General features: G+C 35.7%; 1 pseudogene; it reads right to left on the bottom strand.

Annotated features, from left to right (window-relative positions):
- Positions 1-399: 399 nt before the first annotated feature.
- On the bottom strand, positions 400-1,029 carry LOC149155065 (DNA topoisomerase 2 pseudogene; annotated as a pseudogene).
- Positions 1,030-12,286: the final 11,257 nt, after the last annotated feature.

The raw sequence follows: 12,286 nt of genomic DNA, 5'->3' as shown, positions 1-12,286 counted from the left end.
AGTAAATCTATCTAACTCTTTAAAAGATAGAAAAAATGAGCTTTAGAGAAGAATATAGCTTGGACAACTTTTCGCAAACAACCATGTCATAGAAAGGTCAGAAAATGTTATCAATCTGAAGACCCTGTTAAGGAAGCACATCTTGGTATGAACGTTATCAGACAAACCCTTTTTGAAATACAAAAGAGAAAAAGGTTGAGTAATGGGTAAGGAATTTGATAACAAGAAGCAAACCCATAAGGAGAAAGGATATGCTATGTAATCATAATAAGAAATGAACACATCTGGAATATTAAAGCTATCTGAGTCTGAAAAAAATATAACTCAGGTCACTTCTGACAAACAACCATGTTAGTAGAAATATACTCAAATGTCCTTACTCTGAAAGCCCTAAAATCCCTAGAGGGACTCCCCATACAAAACTAAGCAAAAGCAGAGACAATAAGCACTGAGCCATACCTTCTTATACTTTTTCTGCCTCTTCCCATCAACGGTCTCAATAATAAACTTGGTAGAAAAGATATTAGCTAGCTTGGCACCATACCCATTCCTTCCACCAGTGGTCTTCTTCTCAGAGTCATCATAGTTACTGCTCGTTAATAGATGCCCAAATATCATCTTCGGAACATACACGCCCTCCTCCTGGTGAATATCCATGGGAACACCATCTCCATTATTATAAAAGTTGGTGCAATTATCCTCCATGTTATTCGTCACCTTCATGGAATCCATGGAGGGATCTCTTTGCTAGTTATTAGGCGCATTGACGAGGATCTCATCGAAAATCTTGTAAAGACTTTCCATGTATGAGATGCTCTAGTGAACCATCTCACTACCTTCATAAACCTAGAGGGACTAGGTGTGCTTCTCGATGGAGCTAACATAGGTGTTGGGACGAAGCAGGATGTGCTCCAGCTGTGTCTTCTTCTAGTATGTTTCTTCAATGGTTTTACCCATGTCATTTTTTTTGGCTTGTTGGATGTTGGCGCTATTTCTCAGCTGTAATGGTTGCTTTTTCTCGCCTGCCATGACACAGAGAATGGCTTGATACAAAGATTGTGTACAATGGGTATCGGGGAAATGGAATGCTTTGCGTTTCTAATCTCTACACAAAATACACAATCCAAACAACCCACACGTCTATCAAATCCATGTTGTGTATTGTTTGTATTTTAATGGGTTTGAGAAAAGAATTAATTGATCGAGGTCTTGAGGAAAAGAGTGTTGTTTTGCGAAAAATGGTTTGTGTGGCATAATAATTCGAAAAACAATAGAACTACAACTTTTCTAACTTGACCTCAGAATAATGAACCTAGATTCTAATTAATTTTTATAACTATGTATTAGTTGTTCAATGGTATGAAGGTAGAATATTTTCATAAGGATTAAGATTTGGATTTGATGGCAGCGTGTGCTCTTCAAAATATTGCTCATAGCATTGGATAAAATTGTATTTGTTCTGTAACCTTCTATATTACAATGACACCAGAAAGAATACACGTTGTTGGTAATCATAAAATTTTAATATGGCTGCAAGGAATTATAATTATGGGGAAAGGCCAGGAAAGAAGGATTGAAAAGAAAGAAATAGTTAAAATAGTGAACAAATGAGAATGCTAAAAAACCCAATTGATCGACCTAGGACACCCAAGTTAACATTGATTCATTTGTGTGGTCAATAGAGTTTAACCAAACCAATAGGCTGCATTGTCACCATGGTCTGTGCCACCTAGATAGCATAACATGAAAGCCCCATGCGATTTTGAAAGAATATTTACAATTGAGACTCGGAACCTAAGCTAACAGAAGTTCCTCATAGGTAAGAACAAATAATTCTTATAGTTAAAAACTAAATATAAAATGTAGTTATCTACCATTTGAGTGGGTTTGGCATATGGAAGTTTCTCCTCTAGCACAAAGCCTCAATCCTGCTTGTATGAGTCCACGTCTATTTCCTCAGCATCCAATTCTTTGCTTTGGGATTCTCAAAAGCCTGGGTCCAGGGAAATTCGAAGTCCTTTTTGGGTCTCTATCATTTTTACGGATGATTGGATCATTAGAATCGATCTATGCAAGAGCATCTGCCTTGTGACTGCCTATGGTCTTAGGATATTTGATTTCCTTCTCGTAATCAATGCATCCTTGCTCTCTTATTTTTTTATTTTTTTGGTTGATTTTTGTGTCATAAAGGCACATGTTGTTCTCTTTTATGAAGCCATTATCGCTTATGCCTTTGGGTTCATCTTCCTCCATGGAGTTCTAGACGTATAGCCTCATTGTGATTATCTAGAAGAATGGATATGATAGAAACTTGGTGGCTTAATGTATGGTAGCATTGTCATGAAATAAGAAGGGTAGACATCAAAATAAATTTTGTGTGATCAAAATGTATATTGAATTAGTACTTTCATAAGATTAATGATCATAAGACCACCAGATAAAACCAAAGCATCCACATTAAATACCTTCCACCCAGGACATATGCCGAGGAGAATGGTCCAAATTTTGTCTCCAATCATTATCATCTCTTGTAAAAGGATAATATAGGGGTGATTAACCCTAATCAAGTGCTGAAGTATGAGGACATTTCGGGCACTCCCCAAGCCCCTTATACTTAAAGACATGATTATCATGTTAATCCCTTATAAGTGGGAGAATAATCTCTAAGGGACCGAATAGGACAAAAATCATAAACATAAGATGATGCACCAGAAGATGATGGACCAAGATCTAAAATATATATATCCAAAAATGTAAATGTATATTTCTTCTTAAAGCTTTTGTCACATATTGATTTGTTATTCCTTTGAAAATAACAAGTTGGTCCACCTAAGTTTCCACCATCTTATTGGTAGATTATGGCATGCATATTCAGTCAATGGTCATAATAGATCATTCTAACCATCTTAATTCAGAGTGAGATGACCTGGAAAGGTTCGTAGAAAATTCTTCTCAGTCTAGCTTTTCCATTTCTTAACAACACATGTTTCAAAAATAACATTCATGGTGGTACTGGTTAGAATACCAACACCTTTTGTTCCCTCAAACCCTTGATCACCTCCTAGAATAAGTAACTTCTTATAACATTTCTCTATCCTTTGTGTTCAAGTTCCAAAAAAATCATGCCAAGGCTCTTTTCTAAGAGCCAGGGGGAAACCTCCACAAACAAGGCTCTCTAATTCTTCCTTCCGAGCACATGACTATGCATATGAGCCTTGAGCAGGATTTGCAGTAGAATCACCCACTATGCTATCATTTATGGATGCATCCTGCATTGGATCACTCCACATCATAGAACTCTTCCTATGAATCCTCTAAAGAGACAACATTTTCATCTTTTATTAGCCTTGGCTCCCACAAAGAAAGACTTTTGCTTCCACTTCTGGGTTCCTTGTTAATGACTTAAGCAATTTTCCTCTTCCTAATGTGGAAACTCAAATTCTATTCTATTGCATCTAGAGATGGTATTATCTATTCTATTCTACTTCACAATCTCCATTTTGGATAGATTGTAAGGAGAACTTCTCTCCATGCTAGTAGTAGCATTAGGGCTTGTATCATAAAGTGATTAAACAAATGATTGCAACTTTCACTTGATTTTGAATCTGAGGTAGATATTTAGGGTAATTCACATAAGTTTCTAGAAAGCATTTTCATATTTCTAATCTCTCCTCTTATTATTCCTTGTAAAATTTTTCAGATTCATGATACTACTACAAAAGTTGGTGGCACATTACAAATACATTTATATCAGGGCCGAGTTCCAAACTTAACTAATTGCATAGCCTCCCACCCTCTACCCTTTATCTCGATAGTGTATTTCTCTATCCACCATTACATGATCATCCGAGAACCCTTGAGCAAGAGATAAGATACAAAAATACTCCCTTTCACGTGATTATTAATCCCACAGCACTGATAAGAGGATATTTTCATAAGGAATATTAATGCATAATGAAATTCAACCATGTGACTTCACAGTTTCACTATTTTGTCTAGTTTGTTTTGTCTCATGATTCATTGTTCCATCAAGGCCTTGGGAACTTGAATATCTAGTGAATACATCATTATTGATATTTCATTCCTCATACCACTTTTATTCCTTAACAACACATCCCATGTCATGAATTTTTTGTCATTTCTTTTGTATTATTGCATATTATGAAATTTTCTTTCACAGTAATTATAACACATGAACAATGGCTTAATTACATCTTCTCCATCTTATCAAACCTTTCCAATTTGTGGAGACACTTCTCCCCATATGGGTGAAAGTACCAATCACATTTGAACTTTTCTGGCAAAATGTGATGGACTTTTGACCCATCCCAATCCTTTTGTTCGAGTACCCTTTGGATGTTTTACTCAAACATGGCCAGGATTAGACTGAAGAATAATATGAATAAAAAAAGGAGGGTTTTATTGTAGAAGAATGATATGAATTGGTGTCACTTACAAATGGAGTTGATGAACACTTTTCCTTCTTGGTACCACCAGCCATAGAGAAAAAACTTAGAAATATTGTGAGCTTTTTACATGGAGAGATTGATTGCTTGGGCTTCTTGGAATCCTTACCAAATTTTTCCTTTCACTTAATCTTAGCATGATGTTTTGTAGGATTGAAAGGCTTCTTTGTAAAATGAAAAGTGTCAACCACAACCGATGATTTTCCATGTGAATCTCAAAAGAATTATCCACTAACAACCCATTTGCATGCTTTGTCTCTGCTACCGGCCATGTCATGATAATTTTCCTCTGGTTTAGCAGTAGGAATGGAAGAAATATTTTAGTATAGGGACTCCTATTCCAAGGTAAGGTGGACACGTGGAGTCAAGTTTAAGCCTTAACCTTTGACATCTAAATAATAAAATGTGGTATTTTCCCACGTATAGGCAGATATCAGGCTACCATTTTGGGAGGCTAACTTGCTCCCAAGTAAATATAACAAAACACTGCTTTAGGCACTTGTTCAGTGTACATCAATAAAATTCCCTTTCTAATCCAAGAACCAGGGTGAAACGATGAAAGTTAAAATTCAACAATGATATTCAACTTGCGGGAATTGTTTTCTTGATTGAAGTAATCCAAAAATTATTAATTTTTCAAACCTTGTTTTCAAACATTAGTCTCTCATTATTTCCATACAATACTCTTTTGTTTCCAAAGCGAATATGAATGAATTTCATACGAACAACATGCTTATAGCTAAGAATTAATATGAAGAGAGAAAAAATAGCACTTACAAGACCTATTTATGCATACAAAGCAGTCGATATGAAATCTTCTCTAACAGATTTTGAGGTATTCTAGCACACTTCACCGTGACTATAGACACAATGAGAATAAGATAAGTGTTGGAATGAGGTCAAACCTCTTTAGGCAGTTGCATCTAGAAGCCATCGTTGGTGGTCTTCCCTAATGGATCAAGGAGTAAATGCCGTGCATTGCGGCTAGGTGGGGGTTAGGGTTTGCATATTAAGTTAAGGTATTTTCCTATGACGGTTTTATTTTTTACTCCCTTGATAGGCTCAATAGTGTCTAGCAAATATAGTTATGGAGGAGGAATTGATACATTACTTGGAAGAACCGACAAAGAATATATCCATCTAGACAAACCCTCCACTTCAGTACCTTGGAATGGAGACAAAAGCGACACCAAACTCACAAGTTTTCACATCACTGGAAAATATCATGGAAGTGATTCCCTTTTACCCAAAATTTTCCGAAACCAATGAGTTTGCCTCCTCCTTGTAGCATAAGGAGGCACCATCCAATATCATGGCAGTAATATCAACAGATTTGACGGAACAACTATCTCTTTCACTAGGTTTCTCAATTGAGGCTATAAATTGCTTTGAGGCCCTCTTAAACCCTAGCATCCCATTACCAACGTTTAGACACACTTTCACATACTTGGAGGCATATTTTACCTTTTGAGGTATTTGGGGTTAAGTACATTACAAAAATTCAACCCTAGGTGACTATTATCCATATGATCCTAGTTAAATAGATAAATTGCTAAATTTAATATAATGTAGAAATTACTTTCAGATCATGGCATCAATCACACAATAACTAAAATTTTAAGTACTTGAAGAATAAAAGAGTTTTGCAGATACATAAGTAATTTATTCTTCAAAATAATCTTTTCATACCTCAAGGAAACCTCTACAAGCTACTCAAATAAAAATTGCATGGTCATCAAAATCATTTCAAAATGAGGTATACAATCTACACAAAAAAGAAAGGTAGAAGTTGTACAATTGTTATATTTCTCCATATGACCATACAGATCAATACAATTGTATTGATTCTTTTTACAATTTCCTTTCAACCTATTGAAAACCTCTAAGTTCATCCTTATTGTGCATTTATTTCTCTCAGTTGTTCAATGTGAGCAATACCTTGCTATCTTGTTGTATTTATGTTTTTTTTGAAACATGTACAAGTTCTTGCTTGTACTACATTTCTCAATGTACATATTGTTTGAGACCTCTCCATATTTGGTAGAATTTTTGCATGGGGAGATACCATGTGTTTGTTCACATAATCAAACCCTCAGATGAATATAAAACTCATGCTTTAAAATGATTTCATGAAATATAAAGTGGCAAGTGGCAATATGGACCCATTTTATTTATTCAAAAGACAAAAGGAAGTGCTCCACCTGAGGAGGATTAGGGCCTTGAAAAAATCAATATTATTTTATGAATTAGGGTTTGAATGGAGGATCTAAATAGAGGAGAGGGTACTTTTGTCAAAGTCATAGCTGGAATAGTTCTCCAAGCTTACTTGAATATCTTTGGGAGTATTAGAAGAGGGGTTATGTAAGAATTTTCCATCACTCTATTCTTTTCATTGATGATTATGGTTTTTGCACTTTCCATGAGTTTAGGTGAGACTTCTTTGGTCCTCTTTACCTTCTTGCAAAAATCAAATTCAAAAAATGATGTAATGTTGGTTGTTTGTCCAATAAGAAGGTTGTACTACTTTATCTACTTCATTTAAGAGTTCATGTTTTGGTTATTCCTTTGTTGTTCATGGTTGTTTGTTATCACTTGGTGGTAATTTCGTGTTTATGATGGTGCATCTTCTTTAAGGGTTCCTAGTTATTCTTTTTTATTTTCATGTTGCCAAGCTCCCATCTTCCAACTCTTAAGAAGCAATAACGACATCACAATTACCTCACTATCCCCAATCAAATCTCTCCGTTTACTCTTTCGTTATTCGAAAATTTGTTTTGTACTAATTAAGAAACATTAGTGAATGGCTTAATTATGTCTTCTTTGTCATATTCAAAGCCTTTTCTCTTTGATTTTAACTCCATCACCCAAATGGATAGGCATTGGTCTTTGTAAATTCCACCATTCTTTTTATTTTAAATAAATACCATAAAAATAAATTTTGGTAGGGTTTCCTCCCTTGTGCTGGAATAGAATTGGCCTAAAGTGAGGAAGCATTGTTGTTCTAATGGGAAACCTTTCCAAGTTCTCATAGGGTTGCACTTGGTTAAGGGACTTTGTAATATTTGAAGTCTAGGTTTGGTACGTAACAAATTGGCATTGTTGTTGAGGATGGTGTCCAATTCCAAATATTTAGTAGATTAGTTACAATGGTTTGATGAGGGCATTTATTTGAAGATCTAGTGGCTCTAGGAGGAAGAAAAGCATTGTAACAAAACATTTTGAAGTGACATGTTATATGTAGAGGCGAAGACATATAATAGGATTGAAGGCATTTGAAAACTCACCAAGTGACTCCATTGATGTCGAAAGGAAAACTCACCAAGTGACTCCATTGATGTCTAAAGGAGGTATGTTTGTATTATGTAATATGCTTTTTCAATTTCATATCAAATTTTTAGTTTGAAGGTAGATTACTTCTATGGTCTTATCACATCTCACTTTTAATCTTTTTAGTATAATGCATTTTCCTTATGCATTCCCCCACTCAAACAAGGGAGTCCCAATTCAACTCTTTACTTTTGTAACTCCTATTCACTGCAATATTCCCTACCAATATTTCCTGCCATATTATTTCCCTCTACTTTATATGGAAAGGTTGAGGTCAGAAAATTATTAGATCACTCAACCATCATGATGGGTATAGAAGAAGAAAGACTCTTGAAGCTGCAAGGAACCTATGCCTGTGCACACAAATTTTCATACAATTATCATTATGATGAAGGTACACTTCAAGAATCTCTTGATTGCATGTTAGATTTGGACATATGAACTATGAAAACCTTTGTTTGTTGAAGAAAAATGGTGTTACTGGTTTGCCAACTATTCCTAGGAAACTTAAGCAATGTGATGCTTGTACCTTAGGAAATCACAACAAACAATAATTTCATGATTCTCATTCTAGAGCACATAGAAAGCTTGAATTCATTCATTTTGATTTGTGTGGCGCTATGCATGTTCCTTGTACAAATGGAAATAAATATATGATGAAATTTATTGATGACTACACCAGAATGTGTTGGGATTATTGATGCTTGTTCTTCTCCCTTGTATTAGCTAGGTGCCCTCATAGTCTATCAAGGTTAAATCCTAGCTTGGAAAAATTAGTTGATTAATGCTGTAGTTTGAGACCTCATCCTTATAATATCCTAATCTATGATCAGAATTTTTATTGTTTCTGGAGTTATGCTTGCTAGACTTAACTCTCCTTCCTTGAGTAACCTCAAGCCCTAGCCCTACGGTTTCTTTGACTCAATTTTCCCTAACCCTAGATAAGAGTAAGGAACTAGTCTTAGCATAATTTTTTATCATTTTTGCAAAACCAAAACTCTCATCCTAAGTAACATTTTATCTAGAGTTTGACCCTAAGCCATAGAAAAACCCTTAATTACTATCAAACCCTAAAATACTCAAATCTAGCCCTACTTGACCTAGGCACCTTACCTCCTTGTTTCTCTCATGCTAGTAGGATAAAGACATTTACTATTGTTATAGGGTTGTATCATCCTTACTATCAAGGTTTGAATTAGTTTGATAATTTGTAATTATTCTCTTTTTTATTGTAATTTTTTCTCACTTTAGATGGAAATATTACATAAATTTATGACAACTAGGTGCATAGTAACTTTCCCTAACAACTGATCTACTATATTTAAATTGAAATGGACAAAAATACATTCAAGTTACATAATTTCTATGCAGGGTCAATTATAGGGGCTTAAAATGGTCAAACCTCTTAGCGAGGGCCCAAGAGTTTTACTAGCAACATGAAGGCAAATCTGACAAGCAGTGAGGGTACAAGCAAGATATAGAGCAAGGCTTAATGCAAAGGAGTGTACTTACTATATCCATATCATCAAACATTTTTCATCCCACTTAGGATGCCTTACGTAGTTCTTGGTTAGTCATAAGATCAAGTTGGTCACAACCTTTGTAGCTTTAACAAACAAGTGGCAATACTCTTCATCTTCTAAGTTATGTTTAATCAAGAATATAAAATTTGTCCTGATTCTTATTAGGAAGGACTCCATGGAAAGTTGTCTTTGCACATCATCTTTAATTAATATCCACAATTAAGTCTGATGAATTTTATGAACATGAATACCTCAGGATTTCAAGCTAGCCAAATTGGGCAAGATGGAAACTTTTGTAAAGTACTTTTTACTCACTCAAATGAGTGATGGGCCACTTGTTGAGTGTTTTCTGGGCCATTTTTCCTATCCTTCCAACTACCTTAAGAGAATTTAGGGGACAGGTTGTGGCTAAAGCACTAGACCCCATCGTCTGAAAAATTCAAGAGGGAATAGGATTAATTGACCCCCTACTATTAAGAAATATACCCATACTATAATGACTACTCTGTATGAACCTTGCTTAGAGGATTATAGCTTTGGCTTGAGTTTGATGTTCATGGTTACTTGGTTGATGGTTAGTGAGGTGCTATGTGCTTTCAAGATTGGCACATCATGCAAGCCTCACACTTGTGTATTGATGGTCAAAGGCCACACATTTATTTTGAGTTGAGTTTAGGAGCATTTTGGGGAACGTTCACCCATTGATATAGTTTCTTGAAGGCTTTGGAAATTACGCTTAGAACCATTCATTTCCACTTTCACAATGACTTGGAGTTGAAGCATGCACTTTGGAGCCCACTTGCCCACATTTGAGGGAGCTTAGGGGTTGGTGGATGATAGGATTGAAGGTTGCTTGAAAAACAAGAGAGATACAAATATACATGGTTCACCCAATTTGGGCTACATCCATGGAGAAAAAACCAGTCCTTCCTTTTATATTATCCAACAAAATGAAGAGATACAACCTACAATAGATTTGTTGTAATTCCCTCTTCGATCTCACACAATCTCCTCTCTTTCTCACTCATAATATAGATCTACATAGATGCAATAAAATTCCCTCATATATAATGAGGGGTTGCCGTCGGGGGCAAAAAACCCCAAATTAAACATAACTTCTACCATCAGATCTCTGCCTACTGAATGACCCAGATTGACTACAAAATTACAACATTTTATAAGGAAATTTTACATCTATTTTTAGTTTTGGGGGCGCTGCCCCCAATCCCCTGCTTGGGGAGGAGGGGCTCCAAATCATTGCCATCACACCCCCTAACCCCCTAGTGATGCACATTTTACGGGTCGCATTGTTGCCACATTATGAACTGGGGTCTAATGCGGTGATATCTCTGAATAAAGAAGAAAATAAGAATCCACACCCACCAATCTCTCACTTGGACACTTACTATATCAACTTCACTACTACTTCAATTGCTGGACAATGACTCCACTTTGGACCTGGTTGTTTCTCATCTCCTTCATCATACTTGAAAACCAATTGAAACTAATCTCAGTTTCTCTCTGGTTACAACTTTTGTTAACATACCTGGATGATTCTGGCTAGTGTGTATCTTTTCGAGCTTCAACTGTCCATCTTCCAACACCGACTATATGAAATGGTACTCTATCTATATATGTTTAGTCTTAGAATGAAATGAAAAGTTCTTTGCAAGATGTATGGCACTCTAGCCGTCATTGCATAAACTACCCAATGCCTACTTCTTACCCTATTCATCCAGAAACCTTTGTAGCCAAATAATATCTTTACTAGCCTCTGCAACAACAACATACTCTGCTTCTGCTGTTGAGAGTGCAATAACAATCTGTTGTTTTGAAACCTAGATGACAACTATTCCACCTACAGAAAACACATACCATGTTGTGCTCCTCCTCTTATCTCTATCACCACCATATATGCATCAACATATCCATGTAGAGTAATGTTTGAACCACCAAAGCATAATGCTTGATTTGTGGTACCTCTCAAATACCTGAAAATCCACTTCACTGCCATCCAATGTTCTTTTCCTGGATTGTTCATTTACCTACTTATAACACCAACTGCATGTGAAATATCAGGCCTTGTGCAAGCCATTGCATACATTAAGTTTCAAATTGTTGATGCATATGGAACTTTAGACATATAAGCCATTCCTTCCTGAGTCATAGGACACACCACCTTACTTATTTTGAAATCGCCAGCCATAGGTATACTAACTAGTTTTGCATTCTGCATATTATATCTTTTCAACACCTTTTCTATGTACTCACTCTGAGACAATGTTAATTTTTGATTCTTCCTCTCTCTAGTTACTCTCATACTAAGGATTTGTTTTGCAGCACCCAAATCCTTCATTGCAAATGAGTTCGACAATTTTCTTTTGAGCACATTTATTTTCTGCATGTGAGAACCTGCAACAAGGATGTTATCTACATACAATGACAATATAATATAGCTTCCATCATTTTTCCTTTTGAGATAAACACAATGATTAGAGTGACACCTAATATAACCTTGTTCAGACATAAACGTGTCAAATTTTAGATACCACTACCTTGGATCTTGTTTTAAGCCATACAATCTCTTCCTCAACTCGCACACTAGTTTCTCCTTCCCTTTGACCTCATATCCTTGTGGATGCTGCATATATATCTCTTCCTCCAAATCCCCACGGAGAAAGACTGTCTTTACATATAACTTCTCAAGATGCAAATCTTCAGTTGCTACTAGAATTAAAATAGTTCTGATTGAAGTCATTTTAACAACATGAGAAAATATCTCATCAAAGTCTATACCCTTTTTCTGTGCAAACCCCTTCACCACAAGTCTAGCTTTATAAATTTTTCTACCTCCATCTTCTTGCTTCAACTTGTAAATCCATTTATTTTGCAATGTTGTTTTACCTGCAGGCAACCAGAATATGTCTCAAGTCTAGTTATGTGCTAACGAGTCCATCTCTTCTTTCATGC

Source organism: Pinus tabuliformis, chromosome 9 (genome assembly GCF_031772625.1).
Source record: "Pinus tabuliformis cultivar Carrire ecotype Pingquan chromosome 9, CPIR1, whole genome shotgun sequence".
Lineage (NCBI taxonomy): Eukaryota > Viridiplantae > Streptophyta > Pinopsida > Pinales > Pinaceae > Pinus > Pinus tabuliformis.
The sequence above is the reverse complement of the archived record's forward strand: the minus strand, read 5'-3'. Positions and strand labels throughout refer to the sequence as shown.